General features: G+C 44.9%; 1 protein-coding gene and 1 long non-coding RNA gene across 3 annotated transcripts in view; both read left to right on the top strand.

Moving 5' to 3' along the window:
* The window catches only part of LOC115729247 (disease resistance protein RUN1-like), a 1,053,956-nt gene that overhangs the window by 314,944 nt on the left and 719,368 nt on the right, over positions 1-19,644 (top strand). The window lies entirely within an intron of this gene.
* LOC125314494 lies at positions 13,545-16,239 on the top strand. 2 transcript variants are annotated; one of them, XR_007197966.1, is made up of 3 exons: positions 13,545-14,088; positions 14,514-15,136; positions 15,495-16,239. It is a non-coding gene; the product is annotated as an uncharacterized LOC125314494 (long non-coding RNA). The 2 variants fall into 2 exon arrangements; XR_007197967.1 differs by having other exon boundaries at positions 13,545-15,136.

The following is a 19,644-nucleotide window of genomic DNA, read 5'->3' as shown; positions in this document are numbered from 1 at the left end:
CCGCTTCCAGTGAACTGCGGTGGCTTCAACTTGAGAAACTGTTCCACCATCTTTTGAGCCTTACGATCCTCAACTACCGCCACAGGTGGCACATCCACCGGCGGAACCGCAAGTGGAACTACAGGTGGGGCTCCAACAGCAGCAGCGGCAGCAGTGTTTTGAGTCCTTATCTGTTGCCCTATCAACTCCCCCATAGCTCCTAAAGCTTGCATAACTTCTGCCATAGTCGGCTCTTGTCGAGCGGGACCAGCTACGGGAGGTGCAACAGGAGGTGCCGCTCCAACATCGGCGATCTCATCTACCGGCCTTACGGGCCTCCTTCGAGGTGCTCGAGGTGCTCTTCTACCGCGTCCGCTCATTATGCAGAAATGATGCGGAGTCCCGCTTACCCCAAAGCAAAACGCGGTCGGAAGGCGACCCCAAAACTTAACACTCAAATAACAATCACATGCATAGAGATAAAAGTCCTACTAACTATCCCATATCCCATCGCTCCTTATTACTCCAAGCCAATGACCGGATGGATCAGGCTGACCTTGCTCTGATACCACCTTGGGCGGGGATGTCACGCCCCGACTCTCGAGCCCGCGACATCCCTACCAAATCGCCACGAGGTCACGAAGGATAACGTCCCAGGCGTGTTATCGACCTTTCAATTATATACGCATGCGGAAACGGTTTACTCCCCGACAACATAAAAACAAACAGGGATAGCATAGCAGGAAATACATACCAAGGCAGATAATCAAAAGTTAACATATACAATCACCAAACAGTAGATGAGCCTTAACCCTACCGAGTTACAGAAAGATATACAACCCCATACTTCGGGGCGGCTCACTAAGACCTCAAAAGGGTACTAGGTCGGATAAGGTTAACTTCTCATCTACTCCAAAAGACTATCCTCATAACTTGGCCTTGGTATCCATAAAGCTCCATCACTTGGGACTCGAAAATGGTTCCCACAACGGGGTGAGATATAAATCTCAGTGAATCAAGCCTAAGCTCGGTTAGGACACCGATTCACCTAAAACATCCTAACCACGAGGATTATAACACCACGATATAACCATATATCCAGCCATCATATCACACGGCAATAATCACCCACATGCATACTTACCAGCTTTCAGCCACACATAATGCAATGCTTGACTCAACCCAACAATCACATCGGACAACCAACCGAACACCGCATCACACTCACGAAGTATGCACTGGACACCACACAAGTCCATTTATTAACGATGATCGCGCCCTTGGCGCCACAAAGTGATGAGGATCCACGCGACCGGCGTGATCGACTCTCACAATTATGCGATCCCGCATTCTTCCCAGCAGGACCGGGCTACGTTCCTTTTCCCTCTCGGACAACGGCTACTACAAGCGAAGTGTATCCAGTGCACCCCGCACGACACGGCAAGTAGGCATCCCTATACGGGGCTTCGGTCCATCACAAGTCGCGACCGGCATCCGATAATCCCTTAAAACCGTACGTACCATACGGGGCATGAATTATCGTGCTTCTAGCAAGTCGTGTGGTTCCATAAAAATGGTACGGTGTGTACTATGTGTACAGTTTGAACTTGCCAGGAAAACCCATCATCGTTCCTTCATATGACCATACAAAGACACCCGACACATCAATCAATTTATTCTCTTTGATTTAGGCCGGATGCTCACACAAACGTGCTCAAAGACTCGGCCCCAAGGCCATTTGCATGCTAAAATATGTCTTTGATCTTGCACACGGCCATATGCATATGCGGACTACCGAATAAACACCGCAAAGATACACAGAACAATTAATTCCCAAGCGGACGCCAACTCACTCAACGAGCATCCAGGATACTCAAATCAACATTTCAACGTGGCGATCCGCCCAAACAAAGTCATCAATTCAATACGAATAAACCAATTCGATTCGGCCACATAAAGGCTCAATTTCGTGCCAGAGTCATTAATTAGCCAATTTGATTTATAGTCGCCAATCGATCGCTCGTCCTTAACCTATCGCTCGCTCGCGATCAAATCACAACATACAATCAAATTCATTTAACAACAATTAGCCACAGACAATTCTAATTTAATCGATTATGGTCATTTATCCTAAACCGGGTTTCTAACTAATCCGACCATAATCAAATCTATCTAAATGCCCTACCGACTAACTAACTAATTATAGGCGCAATTAGCGCCCTAACCAAGGATTAGGGTCAACTCACCAACAATGGCGGTCGAGGTCGGGTCGGGCACGAATTTCGAGGTCGGGGCCGAAAATCACTATTCACGCCGGAAAACACTGTTCACGCCGGAAACACTGTTCACCGAGCACTGTTCCGGCGACACTGTTCACGGCCGAAAACAGTGACGAGTTCGGCGGTGAAATTGCTGCAAACGGTGGCGGCTCAGCGATTGGTGGTCCGGCGAGCGACGAAAGCTAGAAAACAGAATTAACAGAGGTAAAACAGGGGAAACCGGGCTGAATTTGGGGGAAAAATGATCTCGCGGGCTGAGGCGAGGCTAGGGAAGGCTGGGGGACTCACCTACAGGTCGAGGACGACCTTCGGGACCAGCTGGGGGCGGCGGACGGTGGCCGGAGGTGGCCGAACAGCAGCGGTGCAGAAACCGGTGCATAAAACAGAGAAAAACGGCAGAACAGGGGAGGTCCGATCGAGGCTCAAATCGAGCTCTACGGGCGGCGACCGGCTTCCGGTGACTTCGTGGGACAACTAGAGGTGGACGAGGATGGTTTTGGGTGGTCGGCGGCCGGTGGGTGCAGCTCAAACGCAGCAGAGGACGGCGAACAGCAAATCGACGCAAAACAGGGCAAGAGGACTGAGCGGGCTGTTCCGGGGCTGTTCGCGACTTCCGGGGCGGCGCGTGGCGGTGGGATGGTGTCTGGAGGTCGAGGGAAGATGGTGTGGTGGTGGGTGGTGGTCGGAAGGGGCTCGGGACGGCCGGAGCAACTCCGGGCACTCCTCGGACGCAAAACAGAGCAGTCCCGGCGCCGGGGCTGTTCTGGGCTTTCCAGCGGGGCTCCGCGGCGGCCGGAGGTGGAGGCGGTGAGGTGGCGGAGGAGGTTGGTGGTCGGAGGAAGTGGCTGGAGGTGGTGGTGGCGCAAAACAACCAAGGGAGGAGGAGTTGTGCACGGTGGGAGCTGTTCTCGCGCAAAAACAGAGGAGGAAGAGAGATCAACGGGAGAGAGAGAGAAAAGGGAGGAGAGAGAGAGGTCACGTGGGGTGCTGAAGATTTGACCAAATTTTACTGAAAGTGGGGCCCACACATCTCATCCAAAATTAATGATTTTTGTCTCACATGAATAATATCCAAGGACGGTTTCGTAATTTGACAAATTGGGACCGATTGGATTTTTGGCTCAACCGATTGAGAATAAAATGTGGATTTTCACGGGCTAGGTTCGGTCCGAGAAAAGCTTAGGCGCGAGGATTAAAAATCCTAAGTCACGATGACCAAGATTTCGAGACCCAATCGAAATCGAACGATATTTCGGGAATTGTTCAAATTTCGTCACGTACGTCCTTTCGATCCGAAATTTTATATCGACAAAAGTTCAATAATAATCCTTTTTATTGAACTCGGTCTCTGTATCGAGGGCCTAATTTCCAGGGCGTCACACCGGTCGTAGCTTGTGACGGACCGAAGCCCCTACAGGGATTCCCGATAGTGCCGTGTCGTGCCCGTCATACGAGTCACACGGGCTATTAGATGCCGTTGCCGGAAGTAAGGGACGAAGCCTGGTCTCGCCGGTAGACACTTCCGGTCGTAGTGTAAAGTCACACCGGTCGTGTGCAATTGGGCCAGATGGCCATTAATAATCGGACCACGTGTGGTGTCTACGTATGTGATTGACGTGACAATCATGGTTGATATGTGTGGCATATTATGTTAAATATTGCATGATGCGTGATTTTCAGCAGGTGAGCTGCATGTGATTGGAATAAATATATATTATATGTGATTGACTGTTAGGACTCTCGGGACGAATCAACGCCTTAGCCGGGCTTAGGCGTTGACTCACGGAGATTTTTATCTCACCCCGTGTTAACCATTTCAGGTCCACAGTGATCCAGCGACCCTTTATCGTGACTTCAAGGATTCGTAGGCTTTTGGATAGGTACTGATGTGGATTTTGGGAGTAGATGAGAATTTAACCCTACCCGACCCTTATACATTTTTGTTGGTCTTAGAGAGCTGCCCCGAGGAATGGGGTTGTATGTGACATAGCTACGTAGGGTTAATGATCATCTGCTTTTAGTACTGTATTGACAGTTGTTATAGTATATGACTAATGTTGTTGACTTTATTTCTATCCCTACTGTTTTTCTTGATTTGGGAGAATTCGCGTTTCCGCATGTACGCTATAGTATGGACGGTCAATAACGTACCTCGGGCGTTATCTTTTATGACCGGAGGCGTTTTGGTAGGGATGCCGCGTACTCGAGAGAGTCGAGTCGTGACATCCCCGCCCAAGGTGGTATCAGAGCCAGGTTGGCTCGATCCACCCGGTCATTGGCCTGGAGTGATAAGGAGCGATGGGAAATGGGATAGTTAGTAAGATTATACGATTATGCATGTGATTGCCGTCTGTGTTTTATGTTATCGGGTTGCCTTCTTATCGTATCGCGTCTTTGTGGGGTGAGCAGGACTCCGTACCATACCCGCAGAATGAGTGAGCGCGGTGGAAGAACACCCCGAGCTAGACCCGCTAGGCTGTTAGGCGAGAACCCCACGATCGCCGAGATCATGGAGGGTGAAAGAGCACCGCGAGCTAGACATGCCAGACGGGACCCAAGGATTGAGGGAATCCTGGAAGCCCTAGGAGAAATTGGAAATTTGATGGGGCGACGGGTAAGGAATCAAAATGCTGCTGCCGCCACTGATGTTCCACAGGGAAATCTGCCGATTGGAATGGTGGATGATGGGCGCCAAGCTCAAAAGCTGGTGGAACAGTTTCTGAAACCGAAGCCGCCTAAGTTTTTAGGAAGTGGAGACCCCGAGGCGGCTACTTCATGGATTGTGGAATTAGAAAAAGCATTTGACTCGTTGAGGTGCAATGGTGAAGATAAGGTGGTTACGGCTGTATATCGGTTGCGGGGTAATGCGAGTACTTGGTGGAGAGCTACCAAGGATAGAGTTTTCCCCGAGGGTACGATCCCGACATGGGATGCCTTTGTGGAAGCTTTTAACAACAAGTACTTTTCTGATACAGCTAGAGAGCAGAAGATGGCGGAATTTCTTCGTCCGCGCCAAAACCGGATGACGGTGGATGAATACGAGGCGAAATTTGCCCAATTATCGAAATATGCTCCAAGAATGGTTGAAGATCCGGTAGACGGAGCGAGAAGGTTCGGAGATGGGTTGAAGCCTGAAATTAAGAGTGTCTTGGTGCCCTTAAATCTGAAGGATTATGATGATCCGTACGAACGGGCACAAATGGTAGAGCGAGACTTGGCTGAAAGAGCTGCCGCATCTCGGTCACGATTTGCGTCCTCGAGCAAATTTGACGCACGTCGGGGCAAAAGGCCGATGTTTGGTGATAGGGCTCGTATTCCACCCAATAGAAGAGGGATGATTAGTAAGCCGGTGCCCCGCCAGGATGACCTTTGTCATTTGTGCCGCCGGAGACATGGATGCGCTCCGTGCCCATTTTTCGATGGAGCACGTTTTGGATGCGGTCAACGAGGTCATCAAGTGAGGGACCTGTCCTCGAGACACACGATTCGGGCAACAAGGAGGACCACCCGGAGGGAATAGGCCACTGAATTTCCAAAATCGTCCTCAAGCTCAAGGAAGGGTGTTCTCTGTCACCCGAGATGAGGCGAATGATTCGCCTACTGTTGCAGGCACGGTTTTCTTACACGATCAAGCTGCTTATGCTCTGTTTGATCCGGGTGCTACTCATTCTTTCGTTGCTGAACAATTCGTGAAACTTGTTGGGTTGAATCCGGAACCATTGGATGCTATATTTAGAATATCTACACCTTTGAATGATAGTGTAGTAGGCTGGCATAGCCGTCCCGGTTGCAAACTTGTGGTGAGTGGTTATGAAGATATGATAGACTTGATTGCGCTAGAAATATATGATTTTGACTTGATTGTGGGAATGGATTGGTTGACGAAGCAAAGGGCTACGGTGGACTGTTACCGTAAAGTGATTCGATTGAACCCATTAGGTAAGGCTAGTTTTGAGTTTGTGGGAAATCGAGGAGGAACCTCATCTGTGATGATTTCGTCACTTGAAGCAACTCGCTTGTTAGAGAGTGGTTGCCAAGGTTATTTGGCGTCGGTGGTAGATGTAACGGTTGAGGAACCTAAGTTGGAAGAAATTCCGGTGGTGCGAGAATTTCCGGATGTATTTCCTAAGGAGTTGCCTGGGTTACCACCGGAGAGGGAAATTGAGTTTGTGATAGAATTGGTTCCAGGGACAGAGCCAATTTCTAAAGCACTGTATAGAATGTCGTTATCCGAATTGAAGGAACTTAAGGTTCAAATGCAAGAGCTGTTGGATAAGGGATTTATCCGTCCTAGTGCGTCACCTTGGGGAGCACCGGTGTTATTTGTGAAAAAGAAAGATGGGTCGTTACGGTTATGTATCGACTATCGACGATTAAATCAGGTGACGATTAAGAATAAGTATCCTTTGCCAAGGATCGACGATTTGTTCAATCGCTTGCAAGGAGCTTCGATATTTTCGAAGATTGACTTAAGGACGGGATACCATCAATTAAGAATCAGAAAAGAAGATATACCGAAAACGACATTTAGAACGCGTTATGGCCATTATGAGTTTACCGTAATGCCGTTTGGATTGACGAATGCTCCTGCTGCTTTTATGGATTTGATGAATAGAGTATTCAAGGAATTTTTGGATCGTTTCGTGATTGTGTTTATTGATGACATCCTGGTATATTCGAGAAATTATGAGGAGCATGAACAGCACCTAAGGATTGTTTTGGAAACTCTTAGGATGCATAAGTTATATGCTAAGTTTAGCAAATGTGAATTTTGGTTGACTCGTGTGGCATTTTTGGGTCATGTAGTCTCCGGTGAAGGTATTGCGGTAGATCCATCTAAAATTGAGGTAGTTATCAATTGGCCAAGGCCAACGACGGTGACCGAAGTCGGGAGTTTCTTAGGTTTGGCAGGCTATTATCGACGTTTCGTGGAAAGATTTTCAGCTATAGCCTTGCCATTGACGCGATTACTAAAGAAGGATGTAAAGTTTGAATGGACCAATAAGTGTGAGCGTAGTTTTCAAGAGCTTAAGTATAAGCTAACTACGGCTCCGGTCTTAACAATTCCATCCGGTCCTAGAGGATTTGAAATCTTTAGTGATGCATCTCTTAAAGGTTTGGGTTGCGTCCTAATGCAGCATGGAAAGGTGGTCGCTTATGCCTCCCGTCAACCGAGACCTCACGAATTAAATTATCCAACGCACGACCCGGAGTTGGCTGCGGTCGTGTTTGCTTTAAAGATTTGGAGGCATTATTTAATTGGAGAAAAGTTTCAGGTATATACCGACCATCAAAGTTTGAAGTATTTGTTTTCTCAAAAGGAGCTAAATATGAGGCAACGTCGATGGATGGAACCGCTTAAGGACTATGATTGTGAAATCCTGTACCATCCAGGTAAGGCGAATAGGGTCGCCGATGCGCGGAGTAGAAAGTCAGCGATTGCTCAATTGCAAGTCCGTGAATGGCGTTTGTTAGAACAAGTGAGGGACTCCGACTTTAAGTTGGAAGTGGGTCACCCGTCGAGTCTTATGGCTACCCCGAGGATTGAACCCGAAGTACAATCACGAATTAAGACTTTGCGATCAACGGACCCTACCGTTCAAAAGATCCTTCAGGAAAACTCAGCCAAACGAAAGGTTGACTTCCGGGTAGCGGAGGATGGAATATTAAAATTTCGAGGACGTCTAGTTGTACCTGACAATGAAAGTCTAAAGGAAGAGATTTTGTCGGAAGCACATCGTAGCAATTACAGTATTCATCCAGGAAGCACGAAGATGTATCGGAATCTGAAACAACATTATTGGTGGAGTGGTATGAAAACCGATATAGCTAAGCACGTGGCCAAATGCTTAACTTGTCGGCAAGTTAAGGCGCAAGACTGTAAACCCGGAGGGTTGCTGCAATCATTAGAAATCCCCGAATGGAAATGGGAACACATCACGATGGATTTTGTGATAGGGTTACCACGAAGCCGAAGGGGTCATGATTCAATCCGGGTAGTAATTGTGATTGACAAAGTCGACTCACTTTATTCCCGTTAGAAAGGATTTTGCCTTAGACAGATATGCGGATCCGTATGTGAGGCACATTGTGAGATTACATGGAGTCCCAGTGACGATCATCTCAGATCGCGATCCTAAGTTCACCGCGACATTCCGGAAAAGCACGCAAACCGCCTTGGGGACGAAACTGCAGTTTAGTACGGCATATCATCCACAGACGGATGATCAAACAGAAAGAACGATTCAAACTCTCGAGGATATGTTGCGAGCTTGTGTTCTGGATTTTAAAGGTAACTGGGAGGAGCAACTACATTTGGTCGAGTTCGCCTATAATAATAGTTACCAACAAAGTATCCAGATGGCCCCATTTGAAGCCTTATATGGTAGAGCTTGTAGAACGCCCTTATGTTGGGATGAAGTAGGCGAAAGAAAGATTACTGGCCCCGAGCTAGTACAACAATCAATGGAGGCCGTCAAGCTTATTAAAGACAGATTGAGAACAACTCGAGCCGCCGAGAAAAATTACGCCGATAGGAGGCGTAGACCTTTGGAGTTTCGGGTAGGCGATCACGTATTCTTGAAGGTATCGCCAATGAGAGGAACATCTCGGTTCGGCAAAAAGGGAAAATTGAGCTCGAGATATGTTGGACCATTTGAGATTTTAGAACGAATTGGAAATATGGCGTACCGTCTTGCATTACCACCGAGGCTTGCTCAAGTACATAACGTATTCCACGTTTCGATGTTGAGAAAATATGAGCCCGACCCTGCACATGTGTTGAGTTATGAAGAGATCGAGTTAGATGAACGAGCCTCATATGTGGAACATCCGGTTCGGATCGTGGATCGGAAAGAGCATGTACTCCGGAACAAGACAATTCCTCTAGTCAAGGTGATTTGGCAACATCACGGGACAGAAGGAGCTACGTGGGAAAATGAAGAAGTTATGAAGCGCACCTATCCTAGTCTTTTTGAAGAAATGTAATTACGCTTAAATTTCGGGGACAAAATTTCCTAAGGTGGGGAGAGTTGTAACACCCTAAATTTTGGGCAATGAAAATAGTGAAATCTAGTCTATGGAATGACTAGAAAATTTTAATTTGATGCTCAAAGTTTGGATGTTAAGAAATTAGAAATCGGAAATCGGAAATTTCCGGGACCGTTACTCGAATTGGAATAAATTCCGATTAAATGAGTAATTGTGTCTTAGAATTAGAAAATTTCATATTAATGCTCGCTCGGGCTAATTTGACTCAAGTTCGGATTAAATAACCCACCGTCGGGTTTCCGGACGCCCGAAATTCCTAGGGTGTGAAATTACGAAAATACCCCCGGCCAAAATGTGAAATTACGAAAATGTCCCTAGGGTTTTATGAACTAATGGACAAAGACATTAAATTAGTGGACCCCACGTGACCAGCTCAGCCCTTAGTCAGCCCTCTAGAATTCTCTCTCGTTCTCTCTTCTCCTCACACGTACACCCCTCATTTCCACCGACTTGCTCCAGCTCTTTTTCCTCCTTCCATTTCTTCATTTCTCAGCCACAAACCTCACAGAAACCGACCACCCCACCATACTACAACATCCATAGAACCCCCTCGAAGTGATCGGACCGCCGCCGCACCGCCGGAGTCCCCGGAAAGCCGGCTACAAGAAGCTTCAGCAACATACTCTGTTTTCGCCGGATCTGGGTTGCAGTTGCTTCTTTGCTGCTGTTTTGCCCAAGCCCCGCTACCGCCACCATCTCCGATCATCCCCAGCCATCCCTGGACGTCACTCAGCCACCCCAGCTCGCCCAGCCACCGCCGGACAGCCCGGAAAAGCCCCAGAACCGCCGGACTCCTCTGTTGCCCTGTTTTGACTTCTGTTACACCCGGTTCTGTTCGCAGCCCCTATCCGCCGCCACGCCGCCCTTCTCCGCCCACCTCCGGCCACAAAACACTCCCCAAAACTCCCTTAAACCTTTTCCATCAACCCCGTGAAGTTCCGTCGCCGCCGAAGCCCCAAAACAGACCCCGACCTCCTCCCCTGTTTCAGTTTTCCCTGCTGTATTCTGTGGTTGCAGCTGCTGTTTGCTGCTCCCGGCGCCACTTCCGGCCACCGTGAGCCACCACCGGCCACCAACATCTTTCCCCCCAACCACCTTGCACCTCCACCACCAATCCCGAAGCCGATCGCCGCCCGTAGCCCACCGTAGAAGCCAACTTAGCCCCGGCCAGCTGCTGCCTCCCCTGTTTTGAGACTGGGCTAGTTTCTGTTGGGCCTGTTTATTGGGCCTGCGAGTTGGGCCTCGGCCCAATCTGCTGTGGGTTGTTAAATTGGGCTTTATATTAGGCCCGCGGACTCATTCAATCAAAAGTTGGGCCCGTAGTTCGAGGATTTTGGTTCGCGATCCGTTCGAGCCCAAAGTTCGCGCTAAGGATTTTTCGGAGGATCGTCATTGGCTTAACCTCACGCAATTAACAGTGAGTTGACCTCTAATCCTTGGCTAAGTCGTTAATTACGTTTGGATTAGTTTAATTAGGTTATTATGGTATTTTAGTAGATTAATGAGGGCCGGTTTAGGCTAGAGACTCGGGTTAGGTTAAATGGCCCTAATAAATTGGATTAATTTGACTATGGCTAGTTTGGACCGAATAATTGATTGATTGATTGGCTTTGTTTGATCGCGAGCGAATAATAGATCAATGATGAGCATATGACTTATTGATGATCCGAATTTAATTACGTACAATTGGATTGATTGTTTGCCATTGAATTACTTTTCTACGCTCGATTATAATATATGTGGATTAATTGATGAAATGCCATGACGGATGGCTAGTTAAAGTGATTGATTGGTTGGAGTTTGATCATTTGATTTATGGATGCGAGGTCGCATGGACAACATATGCATTTGTGTGATTACTCAAGAGTTTTGCTGTGTGAGCATATCGTGTGAGCATTTGACTAAATGCGGATTATAAACCGGCTATTTCTTGAGTATGCTTGAGTGGTCACACGATGGACTATTCCTGTCAAGTTAGTACGGTGCCGGTCGTGCGGAATCATACGACTTGTCGGATGCACGTCAATTCGTGCCGTGCCGGTCGTACGGATCACACGGATTGACGGATGCCGATCGTAGCTTGTGACGGACCGAAGCCCCTACGGGGATTCCCGATAGTGCCGTGTCGTGCCGGTCGTACGAGTCACACGGGCTATTAGATGCCGTTGCCGGAAGTAAGGGACGAAGCCTGGTCCCGCCAGATGACACTGCCAGTCGTAGTGTAAAGTCACACCGGTCGTGTGCAATTGGGCCAGATGGCCATTAATAATCGGACCACGTGTGGTGTCTACGTATGTGATTGACATGACAATCATGGTTGATATGTGTGGCATATTATGTTAAATATTGCATGATGCGTGATTTTTAAGCAGGTGATGCCGATGTGATTGGAATAAATATATATTATATGTGATTGATTGTTAGGACTCTCCGGACGAATCAACGCCTTAGCCGGGCTTAGGCGTTGACTCACGGAGATTTTTATCTCACCCCGTGTTAACCATTTCGAGTCCACAGTGATCCAGAGACCCTTTACCGTGACTTCAAGGATTCGTAGGCTTTTGGATAGGTACTGATGTGGATTTTGGGAGTAGATGAGAATTTAACCCTACCCGACCCTTATACATTTTTGTTGGTCTTAGAGAGCCGCCCCGAGGAATGGGGTTGTATGTGACATAGCTCTGTAGGGTTAATGATCATCTGCTTTTAGTCTTGCTTGACGGTTGTTATAGTATATGACTAATGTTGTTGACTTTATTTCTATCCCTACTGTTTTTCTTGATTTGGGAGAATTCGCGTTTCCGCATGTACGCTATAGTATGGACGGTCAATAACGTACCTGGGGCGTTATCTTTTATGACCGGAGGCGTTTTGGTAGGGATGCCGCGTACTCGAGAGAGTCTAGTCGCGACACGTCATGACCAAGACGATGACAATACGTACATGAAAGGCGGCGAGGACCACGAACAGGCGAAGGACGTGGTGGAGCAGCCAAAATAGCGATTGAATCAGAAACCGCCGAGGAGGAAAGAAGGCCAAGACGAGTTTCCTCGGATTGTAATTCTTTGACAGCGTCAAGGAGGGATGGTCTTGGAGAGCGGTGAAGAAGTTGGCTGCGAACACCTTCATAGGGAGAGCCAAGCTTCATAAGAAAAGAATGTAGACGGTGCCTATCTTGAGTCTGAAGCCGAGTAGATGGACACCGAGTACAGTTCGAGCATGATGGGCAGAGAATAAGAGCAAGAATATCCAGTTGACTCCAAAGTGAGTGCATGTAATTGTAGAAATCTCGAATAGAGCGAGACCCTTGCGTAGCATTGTAAACTTCTTGCTCCAACCGATAAACTCGAATGTCCTCCGTCCGGGTGAACATCTCGGCAAGCCGATCCCATAAACTTTTTGCCTCAATAATATTAGAAAATTGTGGGCGAAGAGCAGGATCAATGGAACCAAAAATGATAGCCCATGCCTTCCGATCAGCAACTTTCCATGCTCGAATTTCAGCAGCACGTTTCGCAACTTCATCGGATGAGTCACTTTGAAGAGCACCGGGACAAGGACAAAGTCCCTCAACATGCTCAAACAGGTCGCAATAAACAAGTGCTGCCATTGCCGATGGTTTCCAAAGAGAATAGTTTGAACCATCGAGTTTGACGTCAATACGATCACTAGAATCACCCATGACGACAGAAAAAGAAATCACTAGCAAAGCTAGAAATATGGATTGAGGTGGAAAAATTGATCGAAAGGATCGAGAAAGAAGAAGCGCGGATTAGAACGAGCAAGGATGATGGCCCAAAAAAAAACCCTAAACTCATTATCTTAATTTATGATGCGGAAGATCCAATTTATGGCAACCGCAGAGCATACTTTAAAAAATAATGAGCTCATTGTCTTATTTTCTGATGCGGAAGATCCAATTGATGGCAACCGCAGAGCATACTCTTCAAGACAATAAACCTTGCTCCGATACCATGATAAGAAAGAAAGATTAAAAGAGAATGGTATTTGTTCTCTAATAATGGTGTGATAAACATTGTACATGAGAAGCCTTTATATAGGCTTAGAGGAGAAAAGGAGCCTAGCATTCTTCCTATGTGGGACTAAAGAGAAAGAAGAGAGGTAAGGGAAAACCTACAAAACTATACAACATGTTCTAACAATCATTATGACCCGAGGCGATTTGGTAGGGATATTACATACCCGAGGGTCGGGGCGTGACATCAATTGAGGAACTTCCTACATCCGTAGAAAATCTCGTCTCTTTGAAAGAAATGAATTTAAGTTATTGCAAGGAACTGTCAATCCTTCCATCTAGCATTTATCGGTTGGGACAGCTTGTAACACTACGGCTTGAACGGTGCTTAAAACTAACCAAGTTTCCAACGAAAGAGGAGGATTTAAGCGATCACCATATGAAGATGGGATTGCCTAAGTTACGGCTTTTGGAACTTTAAGAATGCAATCTATCAGAGGCAGATTTCCTGGAGAATCCTTCATGCTTTCCCTCCTTAAATTCTTTATATTTGCAGGGAAACAATTTTGCTAGCCTTCCTTCATGCAGACATCTATATAATCTGGAATCTTTGAGACTTAACTGGTGCGATCAACTACAAGAGATCCTCGGGATTCCAGAGCAATTGGGATCGCTATGGCAATTGGTTGCGAATCTCTAAGTAAAATTCCCTTCGACATAGGTTAAGTTAACCATATAAACTTAAGTTCATGTCATGAACTGGTCTCCAATGGGTCAGCCATCTAAGATTTGTTCAAGCTTGAGGTTAGACTCTCTCTCTCTCTCTCTCTCATAAATTTGGAGTCGTGTGAACATGTAGGCTGCATCGAGTTTTTGTATACTGCAGAAGGCTGAAGATCCTAGATTGTCGGGCTAATTAAGAAAAGCAAACATACAGAAAGTGATTCTGGTGGTTGCTATAAGGCAACGCAAAGGATATTCGCTCTATTTATACAACTCTAGTACGTTCTGGAGTAACAAGCATCATCCAATTAAACCTTCAATCAATACATGCTCATCCATTTACAAAATTTTCAACAACACGTGTCTTGTTTCCACCAATTAAGTACCAGAAATTTTTGTAATGAGATTGCTAACTGTAGCTAAACTCTAGGACTACCCACTTAACTCATTGTAACTCCTCTTTTTAGGTGCCAATTTGAAAAAATGTCTAACTACATCTTTGACAGCATGCTCTTCCTGGAAATAGATGTATTGATGTTACTCTACCTGGAGGAGAGATGCCAGAGTGGTTGCTCCCTAACAGTGATGGCCATATATCCTTCGTGGCTTCAAAGGACTTGTTGAAGAAGTTTCTGGGATTAGCTTTCTGTGTTGTATTCCGAGCAAAAGATGGAACAGACAGTTTCAGCTTTCAGTTGAATTCATCCATTAATAGCAGCAAATGGACGAGCAGCGGTTTCAGTTGTTCCATCTCGGATTCGGATCATGCGTATCTTCATTATATGCCCCATCATGGTTTCAGTGGCAAGAAGTAAAGGCTTTTGGTCCAAATGACTGGATATGTTTCCAGTTCACCACTCGAGCATCAGCTCATGGAATTGTGAAAAAATGTGGATTTCGACTATTGTGGAAGCCACTGGAGAATGATTTGGAGGATTTCCTTCAACATAATTAGTTGCTGGATCCAGCTTTACTCTACGAGGTTCGGCATGAAGAGAGTCAAACGAGCATGGAGGAAGAAAGTTCGAGTGAGACAAAAGAGTTACAAGATAGCAAAACTAGGGCAGAGGAAGATAGTTCAAGCAAATTGGTCCACACAGAATCGAACATGGCTGACTTCTCAATTGAGGTCTCTCTCTCTCTCTCTCTCTCTCTCTCTCTCTCAATGGGTGGGGTGGGGGCGCGATCATGCGCGTATGTGTCTTCGTGCGTGCGTGTTTCCTGGGTGTTGAGGCACACCGCGTTTCCATAATGCAATAGCTCAAATTCTAGACAGACAAACAAATCAAATATGAAGTGACTCCACGAGTACGTGTACTAGGGATGGCTACAACACCTGCAGAGGAATGATTTCTATTGCATGAGTATTGCAGATATACTAAATAACACTAGCTTAGGTTAAATTACAAGTTATATGCTCAAATCAAATTCTTATACTTGAAGTAAATACATACTTGGGTACTTCTAACAATTTATCCATATAACAGAAGCTTTGCTATTCCCTAATTCATCCTGATTACCGAAATGTTCGTCCTAGAGGAGACATGCCAAAGGAGTTCGTCCTTGTTGAAGATGGTACCGTATCTTTCAAGGTTTCATAAAACTGGTATGACAAGTTCCTAGGATTGGCTCTTTGTGCAGTTTTCGGTGTAGAAAATGGGAAAAAGGAAGTTTCTTTTGACATCGTGCCATATGTTGACGGCCAAAAGCGGAATGGGCTATCAGAAACTCTTGGTTCATTTGATTCGGATCACATGTGGATTCAGTATGTCAAATCAAATGTGTCGTGGAGATTGCTGGAGGGAGGAGTTGATTTTTGTCAATTTAACGAGAGATATGTACAATTCAGCCTTCGACTTGAAGTATCAGGTGGAACGATGAAAAAGTTGGGATATGTGATAAGATGCAGGCAACTAGAGGATGATTTGAAGGATGTTCTCAAAGATAATCAATCAGTGAATTTAGCTTCACTCTGTGAAGATTCTCATGGACCGGTAGATTCGTGGTTGGAGATTCCATCTGGTTCTAGACGTCGTCTTCCAAGAGAATACTTACGCAAATGTGACATGCATATAGAGGAATTGGAAGCCAATGACAGCGAAACAGATCAAACGGGGAGTGGGGAGTATAGTAGTGAAACAGATTAAATGAACATTTTATGGGGGTCTAGTTTCGTTGGATAGCTTCGTCAACACTTGAGGGAAGAAGGTTACTACTTCCTTTTTATTATTATTTTGGTGTGTTTAGAAAGGAGCTACTTTTTTCTTATTATTATTATGGCATGTTTAACGTACGAACTTCTCATCATAATGCCAACTTCATTTGATTGAAAAGTGAAATCACGAGCACACAGGTCATGAGCCCATCAAGAGAAATCGCCGTACATGTATATTTAATTAATGAGTGCAAATTCGTGGCAAGTTTTTGTTTTACATGTTTTCTTGTCAATCGGATTATGATCTCCTTGACAAATGTCACGTTCTGCACAGCAGGCTTAGTTACGTGTCATTGACATATCAATTACTGATTTCACAGCAAGTTTTCGTTTTTGGACGAGTCTGATTGGTATCCCGTGTTAATTCTCGAGTGTCTTACCATGTCCGTGTTAATTCTTGTACATTCAAAGACAACTTCCAACAGATTCAGGAACATTAGCTGAATCAGCGATGTCATACTCCAATCTCTCTATTTATTGATGATTGATGAGGCAGAGAGCGATGGTGACAGAGTCCCTTGGACTGCTTTCGTGATTTTGCCTAACTGAATCCATTTCATAATTTATTTGCGGATTTAATTGCTTTGACTACTAGCTTTGTGAAGTTAGGTTTTGGTGTTCTTCTATTATATGAGATGCCTGTTCAATTTAGATGGACCGCTACCTGTCCATCGGTGTGATGCTGGAACTAAATCGGCGTGCTGTTGTCATGTCTTGTTGACTGTTATGGATGAGAAGAGCTGTCCATATTTTGTTTGGGAGGTGAGTCTATGTCTATTTTAATCGCACCCTGTTGCTAAGTACTCAATGGCATCTGTTTGTTTTTCTTCTCAAAACTACGAAGTTGTTCCTTTTTATATTGATCTAGTCGAATTCCTCTGTTATTACTAAACAGATTGCATTAAATAGGTGCAAGTCTTGGATCATAACTGGAGGCTTCTTTGAACTGAAAGGTTTTGAGCTTGTAGCAGGTTGCCCCCCTGTTTTTGAACCACGTAATCATAAAGCTCTGTTACCACCCAGCGTTGGCTTCCTTTTTGCATGGCCGAAGCAAAGAGCTGTGGAAGAGAGCATTAAATAAACTTGCAGAGCATCCGACTGAATCGACCAATAATGTCCTAAGATAAGCTTTGGGGCCCTACTTGATCAACAAAAGGAAGTTCTTCTCGACATAGGTTGTTTTGTTTGCTGGGAAGGATGAAGATTACGTGAGCTAAGTTCTTGATGCATGCAACTCCTAACCAATTATTGATGTGCAAGTACTAGTTGAGAAGTCTTTGATAAGTATCGAAAATAGGATGATTCAAACGAATGACTTGCATCAATTAATAGCCAAATATATTGTCTATCAAGAATGCCCTGAGGAGCCAAGTAAATGCAGCAGGTTATGGTCGTAGGATGAGATTCGTGAAGTATTAGCATCGGATACTGTAATTGCAGTATGTGTAAACTTTGTGAACTTCCAACATGTTGCCACTATAGAATGAACTGGTGGAATCTATCGAAGACAATATGGCCTATGATTCTTTTGATAATCTTGGACTACTACCAGCAATCGGGCTGTGCGAGTACAATCCAGAAGAAGATTTGTACATTAGACTTGCTTCTTTAGCAGATTTGAAGATGCTGAAATTGCTCATCCTTCGAAATGCATGCCTTGCTGATGGAGCCGAGAAATGTCTCGCTCCAGAGTTGAGATGGTTTGAATGGCCTGGATACCCTTCAACAATCTTACCAACATTTCGCAATGCAGAGAAGCTCGTGGTACTTCATATGCTGTACGGTCTTGTTCTAGATTTGGGGAATGAATTCAAGCTATGTCCCTAGGATTGGTAGGTTTAACGATATAAATAAGCCAAGGGGAAACTAACTATTGTATTTTCATATCTCATATTTGGCAGAATCTTAGAAATTTGCAATATGTCGATTTTGGTGAAAGTTTCCTCAAAAAGATTCCTAACCTTTTAATGGTCCCAAATGTTAAACGTTTGAAGCTTATTGTTTGGATCTCGAATCTTGATTAAGACTTGAGACCTGTCCAGTTGTCCTTCTAATCGAAGTCAAAATATCTCAAATTTCTATGCTGAAGCGCTCCTGTCCGTGGAGTTCCTGATCATCTTGGCAAAAATGGAATCTCTACTAACACTTTGTTTAAATGAAAGAGCAATCGAAGAATTGCTAGATTCATTTGAGAACCTCGTTTCTCTCCTAATTCTGTTTATGAATGATTGCAAGGAACTTTCACTTCTTCCAAGCAGCATTCATAGGTTGTGAGCTCCTAGGTGTATTTATGCAAATGGTTGCTCGAAGCTTCGTAAGTTTCTGCAACATGGAGAGTAATTCAGTTGATTCAGATTGCACCATCGCGTTGCCGAATCTAGTTCATCTGGATCGAAGCAACTGCAGTCTATCAGAGGTGGATTTTCTCATGGATGACTGTTATTTCCACGTTGTGCCCCTTGTCCCTAGCAGATAATGCTAACACTACTCTGCCTGCGTGCATCAGGAAGTTTGACAAGTTGGATGTTCTTGATTGTCGAATTACGAGCAGCTTCAGCCGAGCTTTAAACTTCCCCCACTGCTATGTTACTGTAGAGATCGACCAGATTATTACAATCAGAAATGACTCCTTATCTCCATCAAGAAGATCCTATGAAGATTAGAAAAGTATAAGTGAGTGAGTGAAAGGCCAAACAGAAGTATGAGTAAAGCTTGATTTTCTCGTGCATAGGCTGGTAGTCTCAATTGATTATATCAATTGAGTGTGGACTTCATAAAGCTTCAATTGTAAGCTACTGTATGGAGGGCGACGATTTTCTGTTTCGTTCCCAAAAAATCAATTTTTTTCCTTCCATTCTGGTATATTTCTGAAAAAGTTGGTAAATGTCAAAAATTTGGTGGTTAAAAGAGTCACCGATCACCTGATTTCCCATTAAGGAATTACACACTTTTTTTTATTTTTTGAGAATTTCAGATATTTTTTCCTTGAATTTTGATTCAAACATAACCTATGTATAACATAATTTACCTAATTGTGTAGAATGCAATACATGAATGGGATGCTTTTTTTATCTCGAATTCGAAACGATGATTATGCGCATCGGACCTTCGTGGAATTATACATTTGCGTACATTGCGGGCAATTTAAGTATGGACAGATGAAGTCCTCACTTATTGATTAGAACCACATGTAAAATGGGAGTGCGGTCCAATAACACTATCATCTGTTGGGGGACATACCAAAAAAGTTATAAATTTATTACAATTGTATAAATTCAGTCATAAATATTTTATTTGTATATCCGACCGGCGTCCACGTTAGTGCTGGCTGATTGCCCGAATAGACTGAATTGACACAATTGAAAAAAAATTAGGACTAAATTGGTCAAAAAAAGAGTTCTTGACTGAATTGACACAATTAC

The sequence above is a fragment of the Rhodamnia argentea genome, chromosome 3 (genome assembly GCF_020921035.1).
Source record: "Rhodamnia argentea isolate NSW1041297 chromosome 3, ASM2092103v1, whole genome shotgun sequence".
In the NCBI taxonomy this organism is placed as follows: domain Eukaryota; kingdom Viridiplantae; phylum Streptophyta; class Magnoliopsida; order Myrtales; family Myrtaceae; genus Rhodamnia; species Rhodamnia argentea.
Note: the sequence above shows the minus strand (reverse complement) of the source record. Positions and strands in the feature narration are given on the sequence as shown.